This window comes from Drosophila takahashii, unplaced genomic scaffold (genome assembly GCF_030179915.1).
Source record: "Drosophila takahashii strain IR98-3 E-12201 unplaced genomic scaffold, DtakHiC1v2 scaffold_174, whole genome shotgun sequence".
Lineage (NCBI taxonomy): Eukaryota > Metazoa > Arthropoda > Insecta > Diptera > Drosophilidae > Drosophila > Drosophila takahashii.
The window spans coordinates 197-14523 of NW_027221672.1; the positions used below are offsets into that span (position 1 = coordinate 197).

The window sequence follows — 14327 nt, forward strand, 5'->3', positions numbered from 1 at the left end:
ACCGTAACATTACGTTTTGGTTCATCCCACAGCGCCAGTTCTGCTTACCAAAAGTGGCCCACTGGGCACTATATCATAACCTTAAACTTCATATCAAGAAAGTTAAGGTTCTTACCCATTTAAAGTTTGAGAATAGGTTAAGATCGTTTCGACCCTAAGGCCTCTAATCATTCGCTTTACCAGATAAGATTATTTTATATAATATTAAAATGCACCAGCTATCCTGAGGGAAACTTCGGAAGGAACCAGCTACTAGATGGTTCGATTGGTCTTTCGCCCCTATACTCAATTCTGACAATCGATTTGCACGTCAGAACTGTTTCGGTCTTCCATCAGGGTTTCCCCTGACTTCAACCTGATCAAGTATAGTTCACCATCTTTCGGGTCACAGCATATATGCTCAAGGTACGTTCCAGTTAGAGGCATAAAAATATATAAATATCATTATACATAACTATATAGAACGCCCCGGATTGTGTTAATTAGCTATAAATAGTTAAAAAACTAATCCCATTATTAGTCAAGTTAATTACGCTATTAGGTTTATATCCCAATAACTTGCACATATGTTAGACTCCTGGTCCGTGTTTCAAGACGGGTCCCGAAGGTATCCTGAATCTTTCGCATTGTTAATCCTACAAGTGCATATAATAAACACAAAAATCAATGATAATCATGCCATTATATAATTCCGAAAAATTAACGCACTGTATTCATATAAATCTATCAGCACTTTATCAAATTAATAACATTTATTCTGTGTTAAAATGCAAGCAATTTAATTTGAATAAACTATAAGTTATATTTATGATAAATTTTGGTATGCTAATAGATTACAATGTCCTTATATGGAAAAAATGCACACTATTATCATAATATTGTTTAAATATTACAATTTTAATGATGAATTTTCCATAACGGATATTCAGGTTCATCGGGCTTAACCTCTAAGCAGTTTCACGTACTGTTTAACTCTCTATTCAGAGTTCTTTTCAACTTTCCCTCACGGTACTTGTTTACTATCGGTCTCATGGTTATATTTAGTTTTAGATGGAGTTTACCACCCACTTAGTGCTGCACTATCAAGCAACACGACTCTTTGGAAACATCATCTAGTAATCATTAACGTTATACGGGCCTGGCACCCTCTATGGGTAAATGGCCTCATTTAAGAAGGACTTAAATCGTTAATTTCTCATACTAGAATATTGACGCTCCATACACTGCATCTCACATTTGCCATATAGACAAAGTGACTTAGTGCTGAACTGATTTCTTTTCGCTCGCCGCTACTAAGAAAATCCTTGTTAGTTTCTTTTCCTCCCCTAATTAATATGCTTAAATTCAGGGGGTAGTCCCATATGAGTTGAGGTTGTATATAACTTTTATTTGCAATTAATTCTTTATATATAATGATAAAACATTTTATTAAATTCGTTTAAAGCTGACGTATATATATATTAATGGCATTTATTTGTAACGAATTAACGAAGAATAATAATATTGTCAACGTTTTTCATATTTCAAATCATTAATAAGAGACAATTCTAGATAATATTTTATGCTAGACATTTCTCAGTATTATTTGATTGAAAAAGAAAATATTCCTCTTCGTTTTTCTCAAAGTTTAATTACTATTGTGAGATAATGTTTTTCATATATTTGTTAATATTATGAATAAAATAATTAAATTATTTTTATCCAATAATATACCATATGCTTATAAAATTTTATTATAAAATTTGTATAAACAACTTAATTAGCATAGTCTTACAACCCTCAACCATATGTAGTCCAAGCAGCACTATAAAATTAATTAAAGTACATAACAGCATGGACTGCGATATGCGTTCAAAATGTCGATGTTCATGTGTCCTGCAGTTCACACGATGACGCACAGTTTGCTGCGTTCTTCATCGACCCATGAGCCGAGTGATCCACCGCTTAGAGTTTTATAATATTGGTTTTAAATTTGGTCAAATATGTTTTTATTGAAAGAAATTAAAAATACACCATTTTACTGGCATATATCAATTCCTTCAATAAATGTATTTATATACCTAAAATAAATGCTGCGAAATGTCTTAGTTTTATATAAACAATATATATCAAAGTATTATTTGTAATGGCATTTGTTTGTTAATATATATTGATAATTTTATATAAAACATTAACCTGAAACCAGGTACAACATTGTATATTTTAGGTTGTTGCATTATCCAATGTATGATCATCATCAAATTAGTTGGCCAATACATCTCGCAACGCGTGTATATTATGGTCCATATACACACAAAAGTTTATAATAAATATATAAAATATATTTTATTATATTAATAATTCGATTTGCTTGTTCGAATTTTATGTTTGTTTCTATTTAATTTATTTGTAATAATATTATATTATTACAATATTTCGATTTGCTTGTTCGAAATTTATTTGATCTTTTACTTTTAAGATCATATTTTTGGTATAATTATTATTATAATTATTATGTATATATATATATATATTGGTAATTTGTATTAAATTTGTATTAACAAATTTTTTTATTAACGGTAAGGATATTATACAATAATGATCCTTCCGCAGGTTCACCTACGGAAACCTTGTTACGACTTTTACTTCCTCTAAATAATCAAGTTCGGTCAACTTTTGCGAAACAACCGTAACACACAAGGCGTCACAGTGATCACGTCCGGAGACCTCACTAAATAATTCAATCGGTAGTAGCGACGGGCGGTGTGTACAAAGGGCAGGGACGTAATCAATGCGAGTTAATGACTCACACTTACTGGGAATTCCAAGTTCATGTGAACAGTTTCAGTTCACAATCCCAAGCATGAAAGTGGTTCAGCGGTTTACCCGGACCTCTCGGTCTAGGAAATACACGTTGATACTTTCATTGTAGCGCGCGTGCAGCCCAGGACATCTAAGGGCATCACAGACCTGTTATTGCTCAATCTCATTATTGCTAGACGCAATTTGTCCATTTAAGAAGCTAGTGTCCTTATAATGGGACAAACCAACAGGTACGGCTCCACTTATATAAACACATTCAAACACAATAAACATTTTACTGCCACCATGAATGAAGGCTATATAAGCTTCAACACCATAATCCTGAAGATATCTATTTAATATATTTGAGTCTCGTTCGTTATCGGAATTAACCAGACAAATCACTCCACGAACTAAGAACGGCCATGCACCACCACCCATAGATTCGAGAAAGAGCTATCAATCTGTCTTACACACTTATGTTCGGACCTGGTAAGTTTTCCCGTGTTGAGTCAAATTAAGCCGCAGGCTCCACTCCTGGTGGTGCCCTTCCGTCAATTCCTTTAAGTTTCAGCTTTGCAACCATACTTCCCCCGGAGCCCAAAAGCTTTGGTTTCCCGGGAAGCGACTGAGAGAGCCATAAAAGTAGCTACACCCAATTGCTAGCTGGCATCGTTTATGGTTAGAACTAGGGCGGTATCTGATCGCCTTCGAACCTCTAACTTTCGTTCTTGATTAATGAAAACATCTTTGGCAAATGCTTTCGCTTAAGTTAGTCTTACGACGGTCCAAGAATTTCACCTCTCGCGTCGTAATACTAATGCCCCCAAACTGCTTCTATTAATCATTACCTCTTGATCTGAAAACCAATGAAAGCAGAACAGAGGTCTTATTTCATTATCCCATGCACAGAATATTCAGGCATTTGAAGCCTGCTTTAAGCACTCTAATTTGTTCAAAGTAATTGTACCGGCCCACAATAACACTCGTTTAAGAGCACTAATGCAGGTTTTTAAATAGGAGGAACATATGAAAAAATACAAGTATTTAAACACATATAAGAACTCCACCGGTAATACGCTTACATACATAAAGGTATAGTACTAACCACAATTGTAAGTTGTACTACCCGTATGAAGCACAAGTTCAACTACGAACGTTTTAACCGCAACAACTTTAATATACGCTATTGGAGCTGGAATTACCGCGGCTGCTGGCACCAGACTTGCCCTCCAATTGGTCCTTGTTAAAGGATTTAAAGTGTACTCATTCCAATTACAGGGCCTCGGATATGAGTCCTGTATTGTTATTTTTCGTCACTACCTCCCCGAGCTGGGAGTGGGTAATTTACGCGCCTGCTGCCTTCCTTAGATGTGGTAGCCGTTTCTCAGGCTCCCTCTCCGGAATCGAACCCTGATTCCCCGTTACCCGTTGCAACCATGGTAGTCCTAGATACTACCATCAAAAGTTGATAGGGCAGACATTTGAAAGATCTGTCGTCGGTACAAGACCATACGATCTGCATGTTATCTAGAGTTCAACCAATATAACGATCTTGCGATCGCTTGGTTTTAGCCTAATAAAAGCACATGTCCCATAAGGTTCATGTTTTAATTGCATGTATTAGCTCTAGAATTACCACAGTTATCCAAGTAACTGTTAACGATCTAAGGAACCATAACTGATATAATGAGCCTTTTGCGGTTTCACTTTTAATTCGTGTGTACTTAGACATGCATGGCTTAATCTTTGAGACAAGCATATAACTACTGGCAGGATCAACCAGAATAATGTTTTCGTTCATATTTCATTCATATTTTTTGAATAGAAATTAGTAATATAAATATAATAGATTTTATTTCCATTTTATATGTTCGGTTTTTCTTAAATATTGATTTTAATTCAATATTTTTTTTTTGCTTTGTGAAATAATTCTATTTTAATTCGAATACGGCCATTTTTATATGGCATTCGTATACGTTCTTTAATTTTTACTTGTTTCGCCACTAATATAACAAGTTTATAATTGATGTTAAAGAAAAAGTACAACTTTTTTATAACACAATTTTCAATATATATTGTTCTTTCTATAAGTTTTTATTATATTATATATACATATTTCATTCTAAAATATCATTTTTGTTCAACATACATAATTATTGTATCCACACATGTACAATTTTTGTTTAACCAATATAAATATTGAGTTAAATCATTTGCATTTTGATGATAAATTTAAAATTTATCTTTTCCATATAACTCTCTGGTAATATATGATATAAAACCGAGCGCATATGAAATTATTTTGATCACTAATATTGCAATTATATTTTATTATAATGCTTTTTGTAAACACATTGTACCGGCAAGCGATACTCTGTGCCCAAACGACAGGGGATATAATAATTTAATATAAATTATCATATATACCTGCCACCAAAGATTAACGATAAAAGTCGGAAACAATTTGTTATTCTATATATAATAGAAACTTGACCTCTGTTTCACCTTATTATCATGGGTTTATAATATTAACCGCGTAGCCAAGTCTTAATTTCATTTAAGAAACAAATTTATACGGATAATATTTTGATTTTAATATATGTTGTTCTATTGATAACAAAAGTATATATTATAATATATTTTGTTCAATAGTAGATGGACTACTTACTGTACCATCCTTATTTTTTATTATTATTGATATACATTATATTGACAACAGCATATGATATTCATATGGTTTGTTCAATAATTAATTGGTGGACAACCACTGACCATCCTATAGTAGTTTTTGGCCACGACGTCTAAATATCGAAATTATTTAATTCCGTTTGCCACCCATACGATAGATATTAACTATCTATAATAATAATGTGTACGCATAAAATATTATATGTATATATATAGACCAACAGACAAGCACTTCACCCTATAGTAGTTTTTGGCCACGACGTCTATATATCGGGCATATTTAATTCTCTTTGCCACCCAACCAAAGATATTCACTTTTTTATATAAAGTATTATTTGATCATATTAATATAACCAATTATTTCTGCCATATTCATATAATTTCTTTATGAATTATTTTTTGGTCATATCCATATAATCTATATGCCGTATCCATATAATGAATACGGCATATCCATACAACTAGCCATATTTGTATGTCAATGTATATTTTATTATACATTTTTTTTCTTTATACATATAATATGGTATTTCCATATCGCTATAATTGAATTATATGTATAAGATATCATTTATATATAGCATTGCCAAAATAATATGATAAACATAAATTTTGAACAATACGGCCGGTCGGCGAGCACTGCCTCCCTATATATGTTTTTGGCCACGACGTCTAAATATTGGGTATTTTTCGTACTGCGGCCCCGGTGTATGTAAATTGGGCATATTTCGTACTGATGCCAACATATCTATATGACTCATTATTTTCTTCCATATCAATATAACTTCTTTTATTTCCATATTCAAGTAATTTCTTTATTTGCCATATCAATATAAAATATTTTTTGGTCATATTTATATAATCTATATGCCGTATCCATATAATGAATACGGCATATCCATACAACTAGCCATATTTGTATGTCAATGTATATTTTATTATACATTTTTTTTCTTTATACATATAATATGGTATTTCCATATCGCTATAATTGAATTATATGTATAAGATATCATTTATATATAGCATTGCCAAAATAATATGATAAACATAAATTTTGAACAATACGGCCGGTCGGCGAGCACTGCCTCCCTATATATGTTTTTGGCCACGACGTCTAAATATTGGGTATTTTTCGTACTGCGGCCCCGGTGTATGTAAATTGGGCATATTTCGTACTGATGCCAACATATCTATATGACTCATTATTTTCTTCCATATCAATATAACTTCTTTTATTTCCATATTCAAGTAATTTCTTTATTTGCCATATCAATATAAAATATTTTTTGGTCATATTTATATAATCTATATGCCGTATCCATATAATGAATACGGCATATCCATACAACTAGCCATATTTGTATGTCAATGTATATTTTATTATACATTTTTTTTCTTTATACATATAATATGGTATTTCCATATCGCTATAATTGAATTATATGTATAAGATATCATTTATATATAGCATTGCCAAAATAATATGATAAACATAAATTTTGAACAATACGGCCGGTCGGCGAGCACTGCCTCCCTATATATGTTTTTGGCCACGACGTCTAAATATTGGGTATTTTTCGTACTGCGGCCCCGGTGTATGTAAATTGGGCATATTTCGTACTGATGCCAACATATCTATATGACTCATTATTTTCTTCCATATCAATATAACTTCTTTTATTTCCATATTCAAGTAATTTCTTTATTTGCCATATCAATATAAAATATTTTTTGGTCATATTTATATAATCTATATGCCGTATCCATATAATGAATACGGCATATCCATACAACTAGCCATATTTGTATGTCAATGTATATTTTATTATACATTTTTTTTCTTATACATATAATATGGTATTTCCATATCGCTATAATTGAATTATATGTATAAGATATCATTTATATATAGCATTGCCAAAATAATATGAAAAACATAAATTTTGAACAATACGGCCGGTCGGCGAGCACTGCCTCCCTATATATGTTTTTGGCCACGACGTCTAAATATTGGGTATTTATCGTACTGCGGCTCCGGTGTATGTAAATTGGGCATATTTCGTACTGATGCCACCATATCCATATAACTTATTTTTTGTTCTATATCTATATAATTAATTTTTTTCCATACCTATAACTATTAAACTAATTTTTTTCCATATCCATACTTGAACTTATTATTTTTCCCATATCCATATAACTCGTTTTTTCCATATCCACACTAGAAATTAGTATTTATCCCATATCCATATAAATCATTATTTACCATATCAATATAAATAATATTTTTCCATATTCATACTAGAACTTATTATTTCTTTAATATTCATATAACTCAATATTTTTTCATATCCATACTAGAACTTATTCTTTTTCCCATATCCATACTAGAACTTATAAATTTTCCCATATTCATATAACTAATTTTTTTCATATCCATACTAGAACATTATATTTTTGCCATATCTATATAACTCATTTTATTCCATATCCATACTAGAACTTATTATTTCTTTAATATCCATATAACTTAATATTTTTCCATATCCATACCAGAACTTTTTATTTTTCCCATATCCATAGAACTAATTTTTTTCATATCCATACTAGAACCTAATTTTCTTCCTATATCCATATAACTTATTATTTACTATTACAATATAATTAATTTTTTCCATATCCATACTAGAGCTTATTATCTCTTCAATATCCATAAAACTCAATATTTTTTCATATCCATACTAGAACTGATTATTTTTCCCATATCCATACTAGAACTCAGTATTCTTCCCATATCCATACTACAACTTAGTATTTTTCCCATATGCATATAACTCATTATTTAGCATATCAATATAACTAATTTTTTTCCATATCCATACTAGAACTTATTATTTCTTTAATATCCATATAACTCAATATTTTTTTATATCCATACTAGAACTTATTATTTTTCCCATATCCATACTAGAACTTATAAATTTTCCCATATTCATATAACTAATTTTTTTCATATCCATACTAGAACATTAAATTTTTTGCCATATCTATATAACTCATTTTATTCCATATCCATACTAGAACTTATTATTTCTTTAATATCCATATAACTCAATATTTTTTCATATCCATACTAGAACTTATCATTTTTCCCATATTCATATAACTCATTTTTCCATATCCATACTAGAACTCTGTATTCTTTTCCATATCCATATAACTCATTTTTTTTTTCATATCCATACTAGAACTTATTATTTTTCCCATATCCACATAACTCATTTTTTTCATATCCATACTAGAACTTGTTATTTTTCCCATATCCATATAACTCATTTTTTTCATATCCATACTAGAACTTAATATTATTTTCATATCCATATAACTCATGTTTGGACTTGGAATATTTTTATACACGTCACTAATAGGATGACGATTCAGTTGGCTACCTTAAGAGGTACATATACTTGCATATGTCTCTTACTTGTATGTTCGGACTTAGAATATTTTTATACACGTCACTAATAGGATGACGATTCAGTTGGCTACCTTAAGAGGTACATATACTTGCATATGTCTCTTACTTGTATGTTCGGACTTAGAATATTTTTATACGCGTCACTAATAGGATGACGATTCAGTTGGCTACCTTAAGAGGTACATATACTTGCATATGTCTCTTATTTGCATGTTCGGACTTAGAATATTTTTATACGCGTCACTAATAGGATGACGATTCAGTTGGCTACCTTAAGAGGTACATATACTTGCATATGTCTCTTACTTGTATGTTCGGACTTAGAATATTTTTATACACGTCACTAATAGGATGACGATTCAGTTGGCTACCTTAAGAGGTACATATACTTGCATATGTCTCTTACTTGTATGTTCGGACTTAGAATATTTGTATACACGTCACTAATAGGATGACGATTCAGTTGGCTACCTTAAGAAGTACATATACTTGCATATGTCTCTTATTTGCATGTTCGGACTTAGAATATTTTTATACGCGTCACTAATAGGATGACGATACATATGGCTACCATTGTTAAATATATTTAAATAAAATTTATTTAAATATAATTATTATTTTATATATATATATTTTATATATATATATATTCTGACTTAAAAAAGCCAAACAAAATAAACACAATTAAATTTATGTTTATTATCGAATCATCAAGCAAAGGATAAGCTTCAGTGGATCGCAGTATGGCAGCTGCTCAACCACTTACAACACCTTGCCTGTTACAAAAGTCGTTTACAATTGATTCTAGGCTTTGTCATTGTATTAAATAATGCTTTTATATGTAACTAGCGCGGCATCAGGTGATCGAAGATCCTCCCAATTTACTATGTTACAAATTACATTGGCATCACATCCATTGTCGTTTATAAAGTAAATTATAAACTTTAAATGGTTTAGAAGCCATACAATGCAAATTGCCCCTTATTTATCATTGCAGTCCAGCACGGATACGACCTTAGAGGCGTTCAGGCATAATCCAACGGACGTAGCGTCATACCACTGTTCGCTCGAACAAGTATTGTGCCATTGGTCCGTACCTGCGGTTCCTCTCGTACTACGCAGGAATGCTGTCGCAACAACGTTTTGTCATTAGTAGGGTAAAACTAACCTGTCTCACGACGGTCTAAACCCAGCTCACGTTCCCTTGCATGGGTGAACAATCCAACGCTTGGTGAATTTTGCTTCACAATGATAGGAAGAGCCGACATCGAAGGATCAAAAAGCGACGTCGCTATGAACGCTTGGCCGCCACAAGCCAGTTATCCCTATGGTAACTTTTCTGACACCTCTTGTTAAAAACTCTTTAAACCAAAAGGATCGATAGGCCGAGCTTTTGCTGTCCCTGTGTGTACTGAACACCGAGATCAAGTCAGCATTTGCCCTTTTGCTCTATGTGTGGTTTCTGTCCGCACTGAGCTGGCCTTGGGACACCTCCGTTATTATTTGAGAGATGTACCGCCCCAGTCAAACTCCCTACCTGGCAATGTCCTTGAATTGGATCATACCTGAGTAATTGGAGTTATACCAAATTTTCAAATCAAAAATACATAAATGCACCGTTTTATTAAAGAATTTGTTTGCGATTATATAACAAACTCGTGATACTTTGATCAAGAAGCTTGCATCAAAACCCAATACCATAAGATATAATAAATATATCCGTATAATGGCTAGGAAATGATACACGTTCCATTTAATCAAGTAAGTAAGGAAACAATAAGAGTAGTGGTATTTCATTGACGATACCAAACCGAAGTCTAATATCTCCCACTTATTCTACACCTCTTATGTCTCCTTACACTGCCAGATTAGAGTCAAGCTCAAAAGGGTCTTCTTTCCCCGCTAATTATTCCAAGCCCGTTCCCTTGGCTGTGGTTTCGCTAGATAGTAGATAGGGACAGTAGGAATCTCGTTAATCCATTCATGCGCGTCACTAATTAGATGACGAGGCATTTGGCTACCTTAAGAGAGTCATAGTTACTCCCGCCGTTGACCCGCGCTTACTTGAATTTCTTCACTTTGACATTCAGAGCACTGGGCAGAAATCACATTGTGTCAACACCCGCTAGGGCCATCACAATGCTTTGTTTTAATTAGACAGTCGGATTCCCCAAGTCCGTGCCAGTTCTGAATTGATTGTTAATTGATAATCGTTATAATTAATAAGAACTAATTGGTTTGACCCAATTAGTATTCTTAAAAATTTTAGCAAGAAAGTTCCACAATTGGCTACGTAACTAACTATCCGGGGAACAAGTAACTAACATAAATGCTAGAAACTCTATTTACCCAGAACGAGCACATAAACCATGTTATTGTTTCCCAATCAAGCCCGACTATCTCAATCTTCAGAGCCAATCCTTATCCCGAAGTTACGGATCTAATTTGCCGACTTCCCTTACCTACATTATTCTATCGACTAGAGACTCTTCACCTTGGAGACCAGCTGCGGATATTGGTACGGCCTGTTGAGAAGTTTGCGTGTCCCCACCATAAATTTTCAAGGTCCGAGGAGAAAATATCGACACAACAGTATATGTCATGCTCTTCTAGCCCATCTACCATATCTCTCTGCGAAAGACTTCCATGGTAGTACGGCTATAAAACAGAAAAGAAAACTCTTCCGATATCTCTCGACGGCTTCTTTATGGTCGTTCCTGTTGCCAGGATGAGCACGAGGCCCATATTTAATAACAAACGGATACTCAACAGGTTACGGAATTGGAACCGTATTCCCTTTCGTTCAAAATTATTCAAGTATATTATATTAGCTTGATTTGTATATATTGCGTTTTTGGTTTTACTTGAAAATTTTCGGCTTTCGCCTTGAACTTAGGACCGACTAACTCGTGATCAACCACTGTTCACACGAAACCCTTCTCCACTTCAGTCCTCCAAGGTCTCATTCGATTATTTGCTACTACCACCAAGATCTGTACCAATGGCAGCTCCATGCAGGCTTACGCCAAACACTTCTACGCATACCATTGTACCTTCCTACTCACTAAAGTTTCAAAATTTATATCACAAGTAATATAAATCATCTACTTTAGCGGTAATGTATAGGTATACAACTTAAGCGCCATCCATTTTAAGGGCTAGTTGCTTCGGCAGGTGAGTTGTTACACACTCCTTAGCGGATTTCGACTTCCATGATCACCGTCCTGCTGTTTTAAGCAACCAACGCCTTTCATGGTATCTGCATGAGTTGTTAATTTGGGCACCGTAACATTACGTTTGGTTCATCCCACAGCGCCAGTTCTGCTTACCAAAAGTGGCCCACTGGGCACATTATATCATAACCTTAAACTTCATATCAAGAAAGTTAAGGTTCTTACCCATTTAAAGTTTGAGAATAGGTTAAGATCGTTTCGACCCTAAGGCCTCTAATCATTCGCTTTACCAGATAAGATTATTTTATATAATATTAAAATGCACCAGCTATCCTGAGGGAAACTTCGGAAGGAACCAGCTACTAGATGGTTCGATTGGTCTTTCGCCCCTATACTCAATTCTGACAATCGATTTGCACGTCAGAACTGTTTCGGTCTTCCATCAGGGTTTCCCCTGACTTCAACCTGATCAAGTATAGTTCACCATCTTTCGGGTCACAGCATATATGCTCAAGGTACGTTCCAGTTAGAGGCATAAATAATATAAATATCATTATACATAACTATATAGAACGCCCCGGGATTGTGTTAATTAGCTATAAATAGTTAAAAAACTAATCCCATTATTAGTCAAGTTAATTACGCTATTAGGTTTATATCCCAATAACTTGCACATATGTTAGACTCCTTGGTCCGTGTTTCAAGACGGGTCCCGAAGGTATCCTGAATCTTTCGCATTGTTAATCCTACAAGTGCATATAATAAACACAAAAATCAATGATAATCATGCCATTATATAATTCCGAAAAATTAACGCACTGTATTCATATAAATCTATCAGCACTTTATCAAATTAATAACATTTATTCTGTGTTAAAATGCAAGCAATTTAATTTGAATAAACTATAAGTTATATTTTATGATAAATTTGGTATGCTAATAGATTACAATGTCCTTATATGGAAAAAATGCACACTATTATCATAATATTGTTTAAATATTACAATTTTAATGATGAATTTTCCATAACGGATATTCAGGTTCATCGGGCTTAACCTCTAAGCAGTTTCACGTACTGTTTAACTCTCTATTCAGAGTTCTTTTCAACTTTCCCTCACGGTACTTGTTTACTATCGGTCTCATGGTTATATTTAGTTTTAGATGGAGTTTACCACCCACTTAGTGCTGCACTATCAAGCAACACGACTCTTTGGAAACATCATCTAGTAATCATTAACGTTATACGGGCCTGGCACCCTCTATGGGTAAATGGCCTCATTTAAGAAGGACTTAAATCGTTAATTTCTCATACTAGAATATTGACGCTCCATACACTGCATCTCACATTTGCCATATAGACAAAGTGACTTAGTGCTGAACTGATTTCTTTTCGCTCGCCGCTACTAAGAAAATCCTTGTTAGTTTCTTTTCCTCCCCTAATTAATATGCTTAAATTCAGGGGGTAGTCCCATATGAGTTGAGGTTGTATATAACTTTTATTTGCAATTAATTCTTTATATATAATGATAAAACATTTTATTAAATTCGTTTAAAGCTGACGTATATATATATTAATGGCATTTATTTGTAACGAATTAACGAAGAATAATAATATTGTCAACGTTTTTCATATTTCAAATCATTAATAAGAGACAATTCTAGATAATATTTTATGCTAGACATTTCTCAGTATTATTTGATTGAAAAAGAAAATATTCCTCTTCGTTTTTCTCAAAGTTTAATTACTATTGTGAGATAATGTTTTTCATATATTTGTTAATATTATGAATAAAATAATTAAATTATTTTTATCCAATAATATACCATATGCTTATAAAATTTTATTATAAAATTTGTATAAACAACTTAATTAGCATAGTCTTACAACCCTCAACCATATGTAGTCCAAGCAGCACTATAAAATTAATTAAAGTACATAACAGCATGGACTGCGATATGCGTTCAAAATGTCGATGTTCATGTGTCCTGCAGTTCACACGATGACGCACAGTTTGCTGCGTTCTTCATCGACCCATGAGCCGAGTGATCCACCGCTTAGAGTTTTATAATATTGGTTTTAAATTTGGTCAAATATGTTTTTATTGAAAGAAATTAAAAATACACCATTTTACTGGCATATATCAATTCCTTCAATAAATGTATTTATATACCTAAAATAAATGCTGCGAAATGTCTTAGTT

The 14327-nt window shown here is 32.9% G+C and overlaps 4 non-coding genes across 4 annotated transcripts; all 4 read right to left on the reverse strand.

The window, feature by feature from the left end:
* Positions 1–1773: 1773 nt before the first annotated feature.
* On the reverse strand, positions 1774–1952 carry LOC138914270 (5.8S ribosomal RNA). Its single transcript, XR_011420128.1, has one exon. It is a non-coding gene; the product is annotated as a 5.8S ribosomal RNA (ribosomal RNA).
* Positions 1953–2575: 623 nt separating this feature from the next.
* On the reverse strand, positions 2576–4570 carry LOC138914276 (small subunit ribosomal RNA). Its single transcript, XR_011420134.1, has one exon. It is a non-coding gene; the product is annotated as a small subunit ribosomal RNA (ribosomal RNA).
* A 5085-nt stretch (positions 4571–9655) lies between these two features.
* On the reverse strand, positions 9656–13612 carry LOC138914272 (large subunit ribosomal RNA). The gene has a single exon (XR_011420130.1). It is a non-coding gene; the product is annotated as a large subunit ribosomal RNA (ribosomal RNA).
* A 398-nt stretch (positions 13613–14010) lies between these two features.
* On the reverse strand, positions 14011–14189 carry LOC138914274 (5.8S ribosomal RNA). The gene has a single exon (XR_011420132.1). It is a non-coding gene; the product is annotated as a 5.8S ribosomal RNA (ribosomal RNA).
* Between the last annotated feature and the right edge of the window lie 138 nt (positions 14190–14327).